Source organism: Montipora foliosa, chromosome 8, assembly GCF_036669935.1.
Source record: "Montipora foliosa isolate CH-2021 chromosome 8, ASM3666993v2, whole genome shotgun sequence".
Classification (NCBI taxonomy): domain Eukaryota; kingdom Metazoa; phylum Cnidaria; class Anthozoa; order Scleractinia; family Acroporidae; genus Montipora; species Montipora foliosa.
In genome coordinates, this window is record NC_090876.1 from 4,507,085 (window position 1) to 4,512,084 (window position 5,000).

At 38.7% G+C, this 5,000-nt stretch overlaps 1 long non-coding RNA gene across 1 annotated transcript; it reads right to left on the reverse strand.

The window, feature by feature from the left end:
• Positions 1 to 1,398: 1,398 nt before the first annotated feature.
• LOC137967462 (uncharacterized) lies at positions 1,399 to 3,042 on the reverse strand. The gene is made up of 3 exons (XR_011116532.1): positions 2,903 to 3,042; positions 2,530 to 2,580; positions 1,399 to 2,441 (listed from the first exon to the last, which is right to left on the reverse strand). It is a non-coding gene; the product is annotated as an uncharacterized lncRNA (long non-coding RNA).
• Positions 3,043 to 5,000: the final 1,958 nt, after the last annotated feature.

Consider the following 5,000-nt stretch of genomic DNA (forward strand, 5'->3'; position numbering starts at 1 on the left):
CTCAAACTCATGATTGCGCAACTGCACTGCACTCTCTCTACCATCTAAGTTATCAAGCCCGTTGGGCGGTGTCTACAAAACGAAGACCGAAGAGCCAAAAACGAAGACTTGAATCTCAACTAATTTAAGAAATGTTAAAACATGCTGAAAGAAATTGTTCGGCGCTAAAACAATAAAATCAATACGGTCTTCGTTTTGTAGAAATGCCCCACCTCAAACTACAAAACGAAGACCCTCGCTAAAAGCGCTTTATTTCCACTGGGACTTTTGCCACCGAAAGAAGGTTATCCTCTTTGACTTAATAGTCTCACACAAAGAACGGTGGATGTATCCCGTCACTGGTGATTGGTCAAATTGCAGACCTTCCCGTCAAGAAACCGTGAGATACTACCACGCGGCGAAAAAGTGTGTAACTAACAAATTTACTTACTTTTCAGTGGACTACATTGAAATCCCCAATGATATTAAACATAGCCTTCGAGATTCACACAAGAAGTATCTCACAAGCGAGTTTGGGTTGACGTTCGACGAAGACCTGACACTGCGTTCCTAGCTGCGAAAATAAAGCTTTTTGCGAGGATCTTCGTTTTGTAGTTGAGGGGGGCATTTCTACAAAACGAAGACCCTATCGATTTTATTGTTTTAGCGCCGAACAATGCGTTTTAGCACGTTTTAACGGTTCTTAAATTAATTGAGATTCAAGTTTTCGTTTTTGGGTCTCCCTTTTTGGGTCTTCAGTCTTCGGTATTCGGTCTTCGTTTTGTAGGCACCCCCCGTTGGGAGCTGGTCACTTTCAAGTTCATATTGGTTGCGGTTGCTTTAGGGAGTTAACAGTACTGTTAAATCAAGTTCTATTGTTCAGTGTTCCCCTAGGGATTCAAAACACCAGAGAGTTAACATTGGTCGCGGTCACACTTAGAGAAACGCAGTATAACACAAAGTGTTGACACTACTCCAGTGTCCACTCTCTGGTGTTTTGAATCCCTAGGGGAACACTGAACAACAGAACTTGCTTTAACACTAGTGTTAACTCCCTAATGCGACCGCAACCACTAGAGTAGTTTCAACACCAGTGTTACACTGTGATTCTCTCAAGTGTGACCGCAACCATGATCTCCAGTGATAGATGAATGTGTGAATTACATAAATGTAGTTCAAATCATAGTTAATAGAGGGGACTGGTTTTGAAGCTCGGCAAACATCAAAGGAGCAAACAAAGATGCCAAGATTTTGATTGGAAAGTCCACGACCGTGCACAGTCTTTTGCTTTGCGGTCATACACTTTGCATGAATTACGTAACCAACACTTTTCTATTGGTTATTTCCTCAATACGGAGTAAATAACTATTGTGTTTTCTGCACTGTCAAGGCCGAAAAAGAGAACAAAAACCTACAACAAAGAAATTTGTCGGGTTTCATAACCATTCCCCTCTATTAACTATGTTCAAATATATGACAGCACCTCCCATTTGTGGTCCTTATCTGAGGAGACTAAAGATTGTTAGGGCGCGTTCGATTGACCGTATTCCGGAATAGGAATAAACGGAATAGAAGTTAGAAATCCTGCGTTTTTACGGAGATTCACATTTATTTAAACTTGTCAAACACCTGTTAAAATGCTATTTTAAAGATATCTTTATTATTTAGATCACCTTTGTGATGGGAATGTGTGATCTGTTGACTTGAACTCAACTTAGAAATTGTTGATGAAAAGTTTAATTTTACGGAGCTGTGTTACCAAAGCATAGTTAATGCAATGGTTATGAAACTCCACAAGTCTTCTTGTTACTCTTGTCAAAACGCCAGACATAGCGTTTTAAATCATCACTCCACACATTTTTATTCCGGTCAATTGAGCGCACCCTTAGTATTCTGTACTTTCTCAAATCCCATAAAAACGATGCCTATGCAATTTTTTTAGAGGGGGAGGGGGGGGGGGGGTAAAAGAGGTGCATAATGGGATTTGAGAAAGTAGTGAATGGTTGGGTGGGAGATTAATCCTCCACCTCCCGCACTGTACTGCAGTCCAATGCACGACCAACTGAGCACATTGCTTGGACCAACACTCCGTATCTTTAGATACCTTAGGAGGACTCACTGCCATTGTACTGACATCTGCCTTTCCAGTTACAACATTCCCACTGTTCAAAAAGCGTTGGTGCAAAAGTTTCTATTTCAGTTTAGTGAGATCAAATTAATATAGACTGAATTCAGCCGCCTGAATCACTTTCTTAATCTCTTCACCTACAGAAGAACAACTTCAGTATAATACAATTTTTGGCAATCTACGTTTGAAAAATCCCAAACAATTTGTCAGTCCTTCGAGCCAAATTACCACCATGTTCCATATATACCCGTTCAGCATACTCAGATGCAATCTGCGAAATTTCCTCCGATTGAAGTCCAACTATTGATCCAACTTTACTGGATGATAGTTCACCCTGAAAATAAATAATACCGGTAATCATTTGATTATTGTTCACAGAAAATGAACGTTATCTACACAAATGAATCCCCTCACTGCCTTACCTCTTTTCCTTCCATAACAGAAATTCCCTTCAGCAATGATTTTAGACGTTTCTGGAACAAACAAAAATATGACAACATTGTTTGGGAAAAACTAAAACTTCGGTACGGCTACATTATGAAATTTCAAGCAATTGGATTTTTTTCAAATCAAGATAACACTAAATGTAACAATTGTTCTTTATAAAATACAAAAAATAGCGGTGTGCAAAACACGTGTCAACATGTCACAGTGATTCAGATCGGAGGAGCACATGTAGTTGTGAAGTGTCTCTGTTCGGTGGTAGATCGAGCTAGAGTATCCACCAGAGACGGATTTAAACTAGTAGCAACCATATGCAACCCTAGCTGTCAGCATTTTACACGAGTACAATACCTAGCTGCTCCACCACATATTCATCTTCTTCACTTGCCAATTCTGCATGACTTCATTCTTCCAGGGATGGCTGCCGCCGCAGCCTTTTTCTTCTCAACTTGTTCCTTTTCCTAAGGAAAAAGGAAGTAATAACAATGGCATGTACATGTATATACAAGCTTATACATTCTCGTCACATTCTCGGCATTTACATGTATATACATTCTCGTGGTATATACATATCTCTACTGGCTGCAACAGAGAGAATACAGAGACTACTACAATGACTACCGCTTCAGTTTTCATTTATCCTTCATCCTACTTTCACTGCCTGTGGGTTCTATTCTACATTTGCAACTGAGCAGCTCCCAGGTTGCTTGACTCCCCGGCTCATCTGTAGAGCCATTTGCAGCACAATCACATGGTCATCAGCTGAAATCCTTTTTTTTCAACTGTGAAGATCGTTCGTTAAGAAAATCATGATTGTCTCTTAATTATTGACTTACTTTGTCTCTATGCTCTTTGCTAAATCCATACTGCTTGTGCAATTTTAACAAATTGAATACAAATTTAGCACAGGTAAATAAAAAAAACAATGGAAAAGAGAAAGAATGGGCTCCTACTTTGGAGGTTATGGAATGTGACTGTGTAGCCACAGATGATTTTATTTTACAAAAAAACTTAAAACAGTAATATTGTTTCAATAGACCAATTTCGATATATTAAAATTCAGTCCTAAACAAAAGGCATCATCACAAGGCTCTCTGAGGGGAATAAACGCATACAAATCCTTATATTTATTCCCCAGAGCCTCGAGATGATGCCTATTGTTTAGGACTGAACTTTTAATATATCAAAATTGGTCTATTGGTTTTAGACCATTCCAAAGAGTTAAAGATCAGTGACATTCAATCAAGGTGGAAAGAGAATCTCTATCATGACCTGTGCTCCTCAGGAAAATGGATGACCACTCCATGCATCATAGTTAAATGAATAATCATTGTTATATTGCATGTATGGGTGGTTTTCATGTAACATCATTGCTGCCACATTGGTTGGCAAAACCAAAAGATCTCTCATTGGCTCGATCCTCTAGTTTGTCTACCAGAAATAATTATTGTACATTAAATAAATAAATAAATAAATAATATTATTGTTATCCGAGTCTCTAGAGATTGGTTGCAAACCGTGTATTGTAGTTGACGACACATGCAACAAATGTTGAAGCGTGTGTTGTCTGCTTGTAGAAACTGAAAAAAACAATAACTTGATGAATGATGTTCAAGTAACAGAAACCTGTTGAACAGAACATAGCTCATCTCTATTTCCGTCAACTTTTTTCAACAATTTCCAGTCTGTTGAATGGCTTACTTTAGCATCCAACATTACATGTATATGATACACAGTTCAACATTTGTTGACCAACATTTAAACGTTGGACTGCATGTTATTGCGCATACATTCTGCGCATCTCGAGATACTCCGATTTCCTATGGCTGGTGCTTATTAATACAGGGATATTTTTGCACGGCGGGTTTAAAACTATGCGGAGGAAGCAGAACTTAGTATCTCGGTATCCAAAAAGGAAACTGGGGGTAACCACGCATTTTTCAATGATAATTAAGCTTCAATTTGGGAAAGAACGCCATACATTGCTTTGTATTTTAAAGCTTTTTATAAACATTGATTAAAAAGACAAACGCAACTAGATTCATTTTGACAACGTTTCGACATCGTCCGATGTCATCATCAGGCAATGAATTTTAATCGGATGAAGCATAACTTATAGTACAAGAACAATAGAAAAATAGAACAATATATACAATAGTACGCTAACAATAAATGTGAAATCTAAGTAAATAGTTTTGCCCTGACAGAGTCTGACTGCACATTAAGTGTTGGTTTCAATTCTTTGATGTAGAACATCTCATGAATTAAGCAATCAAATTTCGATGCGCATTTCTTTAAGACACTAAAACTCGCCGCTGGGGGTGCTGTTGTTTGGCCATGATCTGCTAGGCGGTGCCTCCCGATAGCTGAGTATCTATGTTCCTCAATTCGTTGATGCAAGTGACGAGCTGTATAGCCAAGATAGCTCGCATCACACAAGCCACATTGA